The 15,000-nt window shown below is 35.9% G+C and overlaps 1 protein-coding gene and 1 long non-coding RNA gene across 17 annotated transcripts in view; one reads left to right on the forward strand and one right to left on the reverse strand.

The window, feature by feature from the left end:
• Positions 1-15,000, forward strand: part of tjp1b (tight junction protein 1b) — a 200,306-nt gene that overhangs the window by 66,539 nt on the left and 118,767 nt on the right. The window lies entirely within an intron of this gene.
• The window catches only part of LOC147830935 (uncharacterized), a 21,535-nt gene continuing 18,099 nt past the window's right edge, over positions 11,565-15,000 (reverse strand). Inside the window, exon 3 of the long non-coding RNA XR_015526723.1 lies at positions 11,565-14,589. This is a non-coding gene — a long non-coding RNA (uncharacterized LOC147830935). The remainder of the gene's footprint in view (positions 14,590-15,000) is intronic.

The raw sequence follows: 15,000 nt of genomic DNA on the forward strand, positions 1-15,000 counted from the left end.
CTCCGGGTGCTCCAGTTTCCCCCACAGTCCATGTGGTACAGGTGAAGTGGTTGTGGATGTTTCCCACAAGATGGGTTGTAGCTGGAAGGGCATCCGTTCCGTAAAAATGACTAAGCCAACAAGAAAATGAATGAATGACTGTGTTTTTAACCGTACTGACACTGACACGTCCAATAGAGATAGAAAGGTTGTCCAATCAGCTAAATTGTTCCTGGAATTGTTTTTTATGTGTGGGCAATATATATCGCATCACCGATGATGATTGAGGTCATGTCCATGTGTTGTGTGATATATATAAATATATGTATATATATATATGTATATATATATATATATATATATATATATATATATATATATATATATAAATATATGTATATATATATATATATATATATAAATATATGTGTATATATATATATATATATATATATATATATATATATATATATACACATAAATATATATATATATATATATATATATATATATATACATACATAAATATATATATATATATATATATATATATATATATATATATATATATATATATATATATATATATATATATATATATATATATATATATATATATACATATATATATATATATATATATATATATATATATATATATATATATATATATATATATACATATATATATATATATATATATATATATATATATATATACATAAATATATATATATATATATATATATATATATATATATATATATATATATATATACATAAATATATATATATATATATATATATATATATATATATATATATACACACACACACACACACACACACACACACACACACACACACACGGCCACTTTATTAGTACACCAGTCCAGTTATATAGCTAACTAACCACTGTTGTCCAATAACCTGTCTAATTGTTCTTGTCTAGTTTACCTAATAATATGTATATTATGATAAATAAATATACTCATAATTCATTCATTCATTCATTTACTTTTCGGCATAGTCCCTTTATTAACCATGCGTCGCCACAGCGGAATGAACCACCAACTTATCCAGCACATGTTTTACACAGCGGATGCCCTTCCGGCTGCAACCCATCACTGGGAAACATACACTGTCACGTTCACACACATACACTACGGACAATATTAACTTACCCAATCATCTATAGCACATGTCTTTGGACTTATGGGGGAAACCGGAGCACCCGGAGGAAACCCACGGCAGAAATGCCTACTGACCCAGCCGGGACTTGAACCAGCTACCTTCTTGCTATGAGGTGACAGTGCTAACCACTGAACCACCGTGTCCCCCACTGTAAAATAATATTATTATATATACTCATTTGCATTTATTTTAGCAAAAAACAGTCATAAAATGTTCCTCAGTGTTCAAGATAATGATATTATTTTTAAAATCAGATTTTCATAGTCTAATCTCTCTGTAAGCTGATCTGACTGTGTGTGTTTTGGTTTCTACATTAGCCGGACAGTTTCATGAAGTCATGTCTTAATAATTCTGAAAGTTTTTGAAAAAGTGAAAGCGTCACGTCTTTTAAGTTTGCGAGCGATTCCCTCGGGCACAATTGCAGGTTCTGCTTCTGTTTCCAGCGGTTTGTCTTTAACATATTCAGTAGTCGTTGCATATGGATGGAGGAAAGTTTGGACTGAAGTCAGCAGAACACAAAACACACACGCTTTAAATGAGCTCCTCTTTAAACAGAATAAACCACAGATATTGGCTTTGAGAACTCATTTGTGTGCACAAACTGGTGTCTTTATTCTTTTCCTTTTGGGTGAGACGCTGCTTTTTTTGATGCGTCTGTCAATTTGGAAAGTGTTTTCAGCAGTCTAATGTAAAGAAAACTTTTTCGAAATGCAATTTTAAAGGGATACAGTAGTTCACCCCAAAAATTCTGTCATCATTTACCCTCCACTTGACACCTTTGAGTTTCTTTCATCTGTTGAATTGAAAAGAAGATATTTTGAAGAATGTTGTAAACCTGTAACCATTGACTTCCATGTTTGCTTTCTTACTGTGGAAGTCAATGGTTACAGGTTTTCAGCTTTCTTCAAAATCATTTTGTCTTTAACATGAGAAACTTGTATAGTTTTTAATCCACTTAAGGAAGAGTAAATAGGGAATAAACGTTCATTTTTGGGTGAACTGTCCCTTTAAGTGTTTTGTTTGTCACACTTCATCTATTTGTGCTTGTAGATTTTGACTACAGTGCACATTTTTAAGGCTGTTTTCTCAAAATAAGCTTTTTCTCCACTTCACCAACAACGACACCAAATTTTATCGTTTTATTATTTATTACAGAGCACTTTGCTAATTTTTTTTTTAAATTTGCAATATTATTAAAATATTTTATTTTACTAAAAATGAAAATGTATTTTTTTTCTGGCTGTTTGCAGTATTTTCGGGTCATAAAATCCACTCTAGCATCTCAAAATATGTATAAAAAAAGACTTTTAAACCAGAGATTTGTATTAGAAGTGTTCATTTCATTTTTCTTCAGTTTAGTCCCTTTATTCATCAGGGGTCGCCACTTCAGAATGAACCGGTAACTTATCCCGCATATGTTTTACACAGCGGATGCCCTTCCAGCTGCAACCCAGTACTGGGACACATTCATACACTGGAGAAAGTCTTATTTATTTCGGCTAGAATAAAAGCAGTTTTCAATTCTTTTAAAAAAAGTTTTAAGGTCAAAACTATTAGCTCTCTTAAGCAATATTTGTTTTTAATAGTCTACAGAACAAAACATCGTTATACAATATCAAATATCTTTATATAGTATATACAGTTGAAGTCAGAAATATTAGCCCCTCCTGTTCATTTTTCCCCAAATTTTACACAATTCTGAACATAATAGTTTTAATAACTAATTTCTAATAACTGATTTATTTTATGTTTGCCATGATGACAGTAAATAATATTTGACTAGATATTTATCAAGACACTTCTATACAGCTTAAAGTGACATTTAATGGCTAAACTAGGTTAATTAGTTTAACTAGGCAGGTTAGGGTAATTAGGCAAGTTATTGCATAACGATGGTTTGTTCTGTAGACTATCTGAAAAAAATAGCGTAAAGGGGATAATAATTTTGTGCTTAAAATGGTTTTTAAAGAATTTAAAACTGCTTGTATTCTAGCAGAAATTAAAAAAAGACTTTCTCCAGAAGAAAAAATATTATTAAACATACTGTAAACATTTCCTTGCTCTGTGAAACAACATTTGGGAAATATTTAAAAAAAAGAATAATGATTCAAAGGGGGGCAAATAGTTCTGACCTTAACCGAATTTTTTAAATTACTACAATATATTTAATCATACTATATATATATATATTGTAGCTCAAATTTCAGATTCATTCATGTTTTTAATATTCGCCGATATAGCAACAACTCATTATTTATGTTTTAACCAAGCAGCAACCTCCCACTCATCGGGAAGTCAATAAAAATGTAACTAAAACTGCAATTCATCGACTCGCCTTGGGGGCAGGCTCCAGGAAATCCAGATGATTTCTGACTGCATTGGTAAATTGGCCAATTTTACAGCTGATAAAAACATGTTTACAGCCTGGTACAAAGAAAGATTTTGGTTCATATAGCTACTATTACCCTTTATGACAACTTTGAAGGGGGTGAATTTTTTTTATAACTCATCTGTTTTGTTTTTTATTAAGTTTTATTAAGTATGCATAATTAGGGGCGTGGCCATTTGAGTGACAGCTTGGTTTCGTTGGTTGCTGTCCCGTCACTTTAGCTGATTCCAGCTGATTAGCTGCTGAACTCGGCATATACATCGTATTTTTGTTTTGTTTAATATTTCTTTACACAGTCAGTCGCCTTTTGGAATTATTTCCTACAATTATCAGATGATATGGCATGCTGTGTGCATTTAATTGTGCTCACAAACCGTTCAAGTTGCCTCCATTTCCCAGGTTTGTGCAATTATTTACTTACCGTATATACCACCTCTATAAATGTATTTTTTTTTATTTAAGATCATTCATATTTTTATTTAGTCCTGTAAAGCACTCCAGAATCTGACATATTGATTAGCTGTAGGCTCTAGAACAGTCATCTGTATTAGAGATCTGCGCGGGACTAAATTTTGAATCCCGCTCTTGCCAGGTTTTTGTCCGAACCTGACCGCTTCTGCTTATATTCAGCTTTTGTTCTCCTGCTGCCTGCCGCGCCCCGTTTTTTACCCACCGCGCCCGTTCCCGCTAACAGGCGGGGGAAGAACAAAACTGAAAACCACCCAGCTATACAGAGTCCAGACAGCCTATTACAAGCTGTCTGTATAAACACACACACACACATACACACACAGCACCAAGCAAGTGACACACACACACAGACAGCATCACGCCCTCTCTCTCATCCGGGAGTCGGGAGCGATATTGTTAAACTACCCGCTCCCATCCAAAATTGTGCTTTATTTGGAAATTTATTCCTGCGGCGTAAGAAATCTGGTCGGATCCCACGGGAATGCAGACCTCTAATCTGAAGCATTGTCATACAGTGTTATATCTGGATTTCATCAATTGCCTTGCATTTACTATCACAGATTATATTTGAAGTGTTAGGAAGACATTAGTGTTTTCCTGCTGTAGAAAAACGTCATAAGAACCGTGTTTTTAGCTCAATGTGTTGCAGCAGTTTTTTTAAAAGTCTAAACGCTTTATTGATATAGTGTACAACCAAGCACATGTGGTCAGAACACAAACTAGTCACAAGTAATGAAGAGTTAAATATTTTTCCCTAAGAAAAGCCTGTCTAAGCAAATAGCTAGCCAGGCGTCTGTAGCTCCGCTCACTCTCCGCCTCTTTGCCCTTGTTTGGTATCCCCTGGTCGGTGTGATGAAGCACAGACAAAATGGCGACGCCTACATATAGCTTCTTTTTTGTTATTCAGAAACCTAAGGGTGACGTCACGGATACTACGTCCATATCTTTTGCAGTTTATGGTTTTAACTGAAACTACTGTACGCATACTTGGACGCATCCTGTATATGTATTAGCGATAGTTCCAGCATAGTATTGGAGTATGCATATCTGACAAATATATATAGGATATTTCAGTTTGGAAATCCAATTCACCTTTTCTCCACTTGATTTCGCGCTGATCCAACTCTTGTGCGCTTCCATCTGTCAAACTTTACAGAAAACAAAAGCTAGTAAAATCGATACGGGTCAATCTTCAGCATCCACATCATCTGGATCCTCATCAGGCCTTCTCAAAGTCAGAGTGGGTTTGCTGCTCTCTCAGTCTTTCCGACAGCAAAACCCCCAAATCTCTGCTTGCCGGAGGCTTTGAGGATGGGGATGCGGATTCCTGATGATGGATAGAAATACAGAAGAAAGTGGACGTGGATGAAGGGGAGCAAATGTTTGCTTTCAAGCCTTAAAATGATGAAATCAACATGCTTGACGTCCACAAAACCAGTGTGTCTTTCATCAGCGACTTCTGTCAGCAGCAACACGGCTCTCGCCTGCTTCTGATTGGATGATTTGAAAATTGGTCAAATTAAATGAGAGATTTACTAGTACCGTACGTCAATCAACAACCAATACGAGAGCAGCAGCATCCAGCGCTTCTGTCCTGAAGATGAATTTAATGCTCTGAAGACGATGGGTTGTTTTAAGTGAAGTTTTTAAACTAATTTCGAGAGGAGCACGTGATATAATTGACTGCAGCTGGCCTCCTATCTACACTCATTAGTTAGCCAATCAGATCTATCCTAACTGACTATAAGTAGCCTAGCTAGATATTACTCCCTTATCTTCGTTTTCCGAAGAAACCCCCCACCCACCCCCTTTCTCCTCCTTTTCTCCTTTACAAAAAAGGGGAGCTCTCGAGAACCACCTGATCTCGTACTCCCCTCACATGCTCTATGGACCTGGCGGGAGCCCTGGGCTCAACTATCTCCAAGCTCAGGGTTCTCTCCCGGGACAGCATGCCCAACCTGCTTACAGTTGTCAAGCAATATCTAAGTGTGAACTCTTGAAACAAATGTTGGGTCAAATGTTGATGAACTCAACGTTCGGTTAATTCCTTCAGCTCAATTTAAACTTGTTTAAATGTTTAAGTTTGTTCGTGTTTGACCCAACATTGGGTTAAGACAACCCAGTATTTAATATGCTCTAAAATGGTTGTCCTAGTTTGATCCAACATTGGTTACACCAACCTAGTTCTTCTTAACCTTTGAAAATGTAGGGTTTTCGTAAAACATTGTTGAGTCAAACATGGACAAACGTATTGTTGTGTTAGTTTTCTTAGCTTAATTTGAATGACACTTTTTAACCCAACACTGTGTTTGTCCATATGTGGCGCAAAAAATGATAGGTTGTCATAACCTAACATTGGTTTACAGTAAATATGGACAAAACCAAAGTGGGGTTTATTTTTTAATTAAATGTAAAGATCACCTTTTAACCCAGTGGTTGGGTTTGTCCATATTTAACCCAATGTTGTTTTTAACAATTTATTTTAATTACCTTTAAATGACACTTTTTAACCTATTAGTTGGTTTTGTTAATACTTGACCCAACATTGGGTTAAAACACCCAAATATTTCTTACACTTTAAAAATACTGTTTTGTCAAAACCAAACATTTGATTACAAATGGTCAAACCAAATTTTGGGTTAATTTTTTTATTTTTATTTAAATGACACCTTTTAACCCATTCGTTGGGTCTGATAATATTTAACCCAACATTGAGGTAAAACAACTCAGAATTTCTTACACATAAGGAAATGTTTGTTTGCCTTAACCCAATGTTGGGTTAAATATGGAAAATGTTGCATAGCTTTATTTAATTAAAATTGAATTACACTTTTAACCCAATACACATTGGGTTGAAACAACTCAGTATTTCTTATGCTCTACATTTTTTTGTCCATGATTAACCCCATATTGAAGGGTGTCAACCCCAAATACCCCAAAATACTGGGTTGTCACAACCCAACATTGGTTTACTGTAAATCTGGAGAAACCCAACATTTAATTTTTCAATTAAATCAGTTGGGTATGTTAATATTTGACCCAACATTGGGTTAAACAACCCAGAATTTCTTAAACACAATTTATTTATTTATTTTTTTTTGCCATAAATCAATGTTGGGTTAAATATTGGACAAACCCAATGTTGCGTCATTTTTTATATAAATATATATTTTTTTCAATTAAAATTGAATTACACTTTTAACCCATTTATCATAACCCAACATTGGTTTACTGTAAATCTGGAGAAACCCAACATTTAATTTTTTTTATTAAATCAGTTGGTTATGTTAATATTTGACCCAACATTGGGTCAAAACAACCCAGAATTTCTTAAACACAATTTTTTTTGTTTGCCATAAATAAATGTTGGGTTAAATATTGGACAAACCCAATGTTGCGTCATTTTTTTTTTTCAATTAAAATTTAATTACACTTTTAACCCATTGACACGTTTTTGTTTATATTTGACCCAACATTGGGTTAAGACAACTCAGTGTTTCAGAATTCCTTGTCTCTAAACAATGCTGGGTTGTCATATCCCAACGTAGGTTTACTGTAAATGTGGAGAATCCCAACATTTAAATTTGGTTTTGTCCATATTTGACTCAACATTATACTAAAAATGCTGTATTGTCATAACCAAATGTTGGGTCAAATGTGGACAAACCCTAAGTTAGGGTTTTTTTTTTTATTATTATTAAATTAAAAATTACACTTTTTAATCCAATGGTTGTTTTTCTTCCATTTTTGGCCCAACATTGGTTACAAAAGTAATATTTCTTACAGACTTAAAAATTCAGTGTTGTCATAGTCCAAAGTTTACTTAAATAAGAACAAACCCAAATATTTTTATTTCAATGTTTCGAACTCAATGTTCGGTTCTGTCTATACTTGACCCAACTGTATTCCTCATACACAAACAAACATTTGGGGTTATCATAACAAAATGTTGGGTTAAATGTGGACAAACCCATTATTGGGTTATTGTTTTTTAATTAAATTTAAAGCATACATTTTAACCCAATAGTTGGTTTGTTAATATTTGACCCAACACTGAGTTAAAATTCAAAATTAAATCGTAAAATTTCTTAAGCACTAAAAAATGTTTGTTTGTCATAACCCAATGTTGGGTTAAATTTGGACCAACCCAATGTTGGGGTTTTTAGTCACTAAATTTAAAATACACTTTTTATTAAATGGTTGTGTTTGTTAATATTTGACCCAACATTAGTTTAAAACAACCCTCAGTATTTCTTACACTTTAAATAATACTGGGTTGTTGCAACCGTAATGTTCATATATGAACAAATCCAACCATTGGCTTACAACAACCCAGCAACAACCCAACCCCACACTTTTTAACTCTTAATTTAACACTTTTTTAATGGTTGTGTTAGTCCATATTTGACCCAACATGGGATAAAAACAACCCAGCATGCTTTTAGAGCACAGATAAACCCATAAAGGAGCTGTTGAGAAGAGCGTCTCTAGTGGATGTGGGTCTAAAAATAATAATAATGACTGAATGATTCCGCTGTGAGCCATCGACAGGCCAGTAAGCACAAAATGACTGTTCTCCAGATCAATCGCTTAATTGCTTTACAGAGTAGCTGCTGTATTAGAGCTGACAGGACAAAATTCTGTCTAGTAAGACCTGCTTGTCCAATACCAGTGAAAAGAGAAATCGAAAAGGGGCAAAAAATCAAGTGCATAAACTTCATTAGTTACCTTCTGCTTTGACTGGATGTTTGGGAAATATTGACGCCTGCATGAGACGTCTTAATGAATGGCCTGAAGTGGGTGAATCAACCAAAGATGAGCATGCACACAGAGATTCTTCACAATATGGCCACTTAAAACTTACTTAAAGAGCCCCTATTATGGGTTTTTAAAAATAAGCTTCCATGCGGTGTGTAACCCAGCTCTAAGGGAATGAAAACATCCAGCTGAGGTTTAAATCTAAAAGTGCAGCATGTTTAAAACTATTGATTCTTTAGCGAAATATTAGACTCGGGGTCGAATAAATGAATAGAGTTGGGTTCGAATCTCTTGATGGATTGCATCGACGTCGATACAGTACATCTCCAAATATGTGCTTACAGTTCTGTTAAAATGTGTACACGCTTTCCCTCCACACACTAGTAATGGCGCGGGGGATCACGGGACTGATCATGACGCGACGATGACGATCACTGACAGAGATTCGGCTGCGGGCAGGGCCGGAGCAAACTGAATTGGTGCTCCAGGCAAAAGATAATCATGCCGCCCTCAAACTGAAAGTGAAAACGAGAGACAGGGTTGTGATTGTGCATACGACAGAAAAAACCGAGGTGGTGGAGGGGATTATCGTGGACAAAAGTAAGGAGATCCTCTCTCTATTCTGCCACCATAGGCGGCCGCCTGGGTCGCCTATATGGACGCACTGTTCAATTTTTTTGCCACTGTGTGGATTAATACTGAATGTGTGTCGTTGTTATTACTTGGGGTAAGGTTTAAGAGTAGAGCAATATGCTGGTGTTTAACTGCATTCATTTATTGCATTCCTGCGTTTGGCTCTCATATACTCTCTGGCTGCTATTTCATATCCGTGGTGGGCTTTTCTGGCTGATGAGAAAAGGATAAACGTTGATCCATGCTGAGACGGATTGGAAGGTAGAAATCTGAATCCTTCAGCACCAATATGCACACTGTAAAAAAAAATCCATAATTTTACGGATCCATATATTTGTCTGGCAGCAGGGGTAAAAACTGTAAAATAACGGCCGTTAAATTACAGAAATATACCGTAAAATAATGGATATTAATAAACATAAATTTATCGGAAATTTAAATTTAAGGAAATTACTGTTTAAATTACTTTAATATCCGTTATTTTACAGTAAATTTCTGTAATTTAATATCCATTATTTTACAGTAAATTTCTGTAATTTAATGCCCGTTATTTTACACAACATTTCTGTAATTTAATATCCTTTATTTTACAGTAAATGTCTGTAATTTAATGTTTGTTATTTTACAGTGATTTTCTGTATTTTAATTTTTTTTCCGGCACCCCAGCTGCTGGAATTAAACCGTATATTTACAGATTTTTTTAAAGTGCAGGTAAATTCCATAGACTGTAAAAGTTGACCAACCATCACCATTTTATTCACCTGTCATCGCACCGACCGGAGGTTATCAAACAAGGGCAAAAAGGCGGAGCATGAGCGGAGCTACAGACACCTGCTAGCATTTTGCTTAGATGGGCTTTTCGTTTGGGACTCGTTTGGAACTCTTAATACTTCATTACTTGTGACTCGTTTGTGTCCAGACCACATGTGTTTGGTTGTAAACTATAGCAATAAAGTGTTTTTTTTTATAATAAATAAATTATTATTATTATGAAATAGGATTGTTTTTAATGTTTTAATAAATAGCCTACTGCAACTATTATTGATTTATATATGCGATTATTCATTAATTCATTCTCTTTAGTCCCTTCAATCAATCTGGGGTCGCCCCAGCAGAATAAACCGCCAACTTATCCAGCACGTTTTTACGCAGCGGATACCCTTTCAGCTGCAACCCATCTCTAGGAAACACCCTTTCACACTCATTCACACACATACACTATGGACAACTTAGCTTACCCAATTCACCTGTAATGCTTATCTTTGGACTGTGGGGGAAACCGGAGCACCCAGAGGAAACCCACACAAACGTGCAACATACAAACTCCACACTGAAATGCCAACTGACCCAGCTGAGGCTCGAACCAGAGACCTTATTGCTGTGAGGTGACAGCACGACCTATTGCACCACTGCGTCACCCCAATTCAATTCATGTTTATTTCTATAGCAATTTTACAATGTAGAAATAGTTGTAGACATTGTTGTAGTCCAGACTAGAAGACCAGATTTCAGAGTTTTGACCGGAAACACTTATGTTAAGTGTAAACATGACAGAAGGATTAATGTACTGAAGAATATATGCCTGAATGTAGTGGTCAATATTGAGTACGTCTACAGATTTGAGCCTGATATCATGCCATATCCCTCTCTGAGTGTGACGAGTCCAAAGAGATCTTTCACAAAACTCTTTAATAAAGTGCCAAAGGCATGGAATCAAATTAAATAACACCATAAATGTTGTCTATAATACCAGCCCTTAGGAAAGGTTGTGACAGCCACTTTAAGCTTTATTGCTCTTAAGCTTCACTGAACAATATCATCATATTGTAGACACTTAACTGCAGATGCCTCGTATAGCAGACTGGGCACATTTCTGGCATACACATTCTGGGTATATGGTGTTCAAGCCTTTGTAAAGTGCTGAATTCTTACACACTAATCACAATTAGAGAACACTACCAGACTCATCAAAGTTATTGCTGTTCATCTGGATCTTGTGGTCATTTCATTAATGATCTGACAAACTCAGATAACTGGCAGCTGAACTTTCCAGTTTTCACTGACTTTGTAAGATTGTGTTTCGATCTAATGTGACTGAAAGCCTCAGACACCAGATGAAAGATAAAGAGATGAAGGGCCCTATCATACACTTGGCGAAATGCAGTGTCATGCACAATGCAGATGTTTTTTATTTGTTTTTTCTTGCTAGTTCAGCCCGGGGAGGGTATCATTTTCACATCTTGTCATTTGCACTCATTTGTGTGCCCATGGGCATGCTGGTCTAAAAAAAAAGTTTATTAAGGCACATTTTTGGTGCATCGCTATTTTAAGGGAAACTGAAATTGACCCACCTAAACAGGGGTGTCAAACGGCCGGATCAGTCCCACAAACGAATTTAATGCGGCCCGCGAGATGATTCTGTGAGCTGCGATTTTTCAATAAAATACACTGCTGTTCTAATTGTGTCCACTGGATGGCGCAATAACAAACTGTTAATTTCATCCAGCCATCTCAGAGAGGAAGACTTCATCTATACCCTGTCATACCCAGCCTCACAAGAAAACGTAAGTATTTTATGTTTTGCCAGGTGTTTCTGTGTGGAGTTTGCATGTTCTCCCTGCGTTCGAGTGGGTTTCTTCCGGGTGCTCCGCTTTCCCCCACAGTCCAAAGACATGCGGTACAGGTGAATTGGGTTGGCTAAATTGTCCGTAGTGTATGAGTGTGAATGAGTGTGTATGGATGCTTCCCAGAGATGGGTTGCAGCTGGAAGGGCATCCGATGTGTAAAACAAGTGCTGGATAAGTTGGTGGTTCATTCCGCTGTGCGACTCCGGATTAATAAAGGGACGAAGCCAAAAAGGAAATGAATTAATAAATAAACACTGAGCCACCATGCCGCAAAGCCAGAAAAATGGGGCTCGATAATGCAATAAATTAAGACTTGCAATAAAGACTTTATCATAGACCCTTGAAAACTTGTTTATTTTTTAAGCTACACTTGAGTATGTTCTTCTTGAATGTACATTTTAGGAGAAAAAAATACATTTTTTTTTTTTTTAAAAACTGTCTTGCATGATGCCAGGCCCAGATTGGCTTATCGGGAGGACAGGGAAAATTCCCGGTGGGCCAGTCCGTTTTTTGGCTGCGAGGGCCGGTGTCCCTAGCAGCTTGCACTTTTTTTTGCACTCTCGCACTTTTTTTCATTTATTTATTTATCCATTTGACCAAAGCCTCACTCTTTTTATTCATTATTCGCTCTTTTTATTTATTTTCTCGCAGCCCTTTGAGCAAAATGCAGCCTGCAGGTTAATGATGACGCAACTATCATTCCACCCTAAACAGTGACACCTTTGTCAAAATAAGAATTCGAATAATTAATATTAATGAATATTACACCTGCTCAATGAAAATCAGATGATTCACCACATTAATAAATCTGACATAACTTGAACAAGAAATGCAAGTAGTTCTTGCAGACATTGTGGTCCAGTGGTTAGCACGTTGTGTTACGATGCTGCCGACCCGAGTTTGAACCTCACCAGTGTAAATTGTTGTTATTATTATTATTATTATTTTTATTTTTTCATTTTTAGTGTTAAGATATATAATACTATTTGGGTTACTTATGTAGGTGTGCATATTTTATTTTTTGTGTGACCACCGTAACAAAGGACTGGATATTTATAAAGAACTTTGCACAGAATATATATTCAGACATTGCAGGAAAGGACCTTGTGATGTATTAAAGAATAGTGTTGAAGATTTAGCACATTTAAAAAACATTTAAATTTGAAAAAGCAGCTGTTCCCTTCAAAAAGACGTGATGGTGTCATTAGAAACTGAATTGGAAATGATGCTATTTTAATATAATCAGTCGTGAATGGAGGTCTTGAAACTCCAGAAAGTCTGTCTGAAAGGCTTGAAACTCCAGGGCTAAAAAGGAGTCCCACTCCGGCCCTGCATGACGCATACAAATAAGTTTTAATTATGAGACAAACTTTCAGAATTTCAACATACAATTCAGATTTTTTTATTGTAATTAGTAGGATGTAAGGTTTAGAACTTGCCCTGCTTGGTTTGTTGTTTTCACAGAACTTTGTATCCACTGTACTATGTCCGACATCTCTGTTTGTCACTCCCACACATGTCACGGCCCTCAGGAGCCGCTCTGGATGGCAGGTTAGGTAATAAGCGCTCGTTTCTCATTCTCTTGATTAACTCGGCGTCCTTCACAGTCTCCTGCTGGCTCTTCTCTCCTCTGTTCTGCTGTCTCTCGCGGTTTCTGCTGAGGACTCGTACTTCGTTTTAGGCTACGTCACTTTTCTAGCATATGCGGCTAATGATAACGACATGCCAGCTAGACCCCAGCTGCCCTGCATTCATTTAAAAACAGCATCAGGTTTCATCAGAAGCAAATAAGTGTTTTATTTGCCATATTACTCATTTGATGGTACTATAAATTATGCTACATTCTGTTTATTTGATGCAATTGGGAATTCATATCTTGCAAATAAGTTTATTTCTTGTTGTTGAGGTTTTGTCTACAATTCTGACTTGATTTCTTTCAGTTGTTTATTTGTGTCTCACTGTTTCTGCTGAGAGCTCACAATTCATTACAGGCTATGTTACTGTTTCTAGTATATGTGGCTAATGCTAATGATATGTCACCTACCTTGCATTGATTTAAATAATAAATATATAAATACAGATTTCATCGAAAGCCAAAAAGTGTTTTATCTGTGATATAATCAGTTTATGGTGCTTCTAAATCTATTATATTCTGTTTTTTTTACACAATTATGACTTTATATTACTTATTTCTCATAATTTTATTTTGTATTCTGACTTTATTGCTTGCTGTTGTGTGTTTTTAGTAGTGTTTTGCCTGTCTCTTGCTGTTTCTGCTTAGGTTCTTTATTGGACCACGTCATTTTTTCTGGCTTATTTCGCAAATCACAGTATCAGTTCTGTATCGATACTGTACCTGATTTTATCAGAAGCAAATAATATTTACCATTTGTCTTTCATTAATCACTTTATGGTTCTATAAATCTATCATGCATATCTTTGACACATCTGCAACAAATCTTTTCCCCATAGTTTTCATCTTGGAACCATTCCAATCTCTTTCTTATGGTGGAGTCATAAACACTTACCTTAAAAATGCTGTATGCAGGCCCGGATTGGCTAATCGGGAGGACCGGGAGAATTCCCGGTGGGCCGGTCCGTTTTTTGGCCGCGAGGGCCGGTGTCCCTAGTTCCAGAATCTGTTGCTCTCAGCAGTCACACTTTTTAAAAATAATTTATTTATTTACTTGACCACAGCCTTCTTATCCATTATTTTACCGCAGCTCTGCTCTTTTTATCTATTTTCTCGTAGCCTCGTGAGCAGGATGCAGCCTGCAGGTTAATGATGATATAATTAGATAAGTCACCATTCATCATACAGTTGTTGTGGTACAGTGGTTAGTACGTTAATTTATGACGCGGCCAACCTGGGTTCGGTCCTTGTCTAAGTAACAATTTTTTTTTTCATTTTTATTGTTAAGACATAATACTGTAAGGGTTGTTGAACAT

The sequence above is a fragment of the Danio rerio genome, chromosome 25 (genome assembly GCF_052040795.2).
Source record: "Danio rerio strain M-AB ecotype USA chromosome 25, GRCz13ab, whole genome shotgun sequence".
In the NCBI taxonomy this organism is placed as follows: Eukaryota; Metazoa; Chordata; class Actinopteri; order Cypriniformes; family Danionidae; genus Danio; species Danio rerio.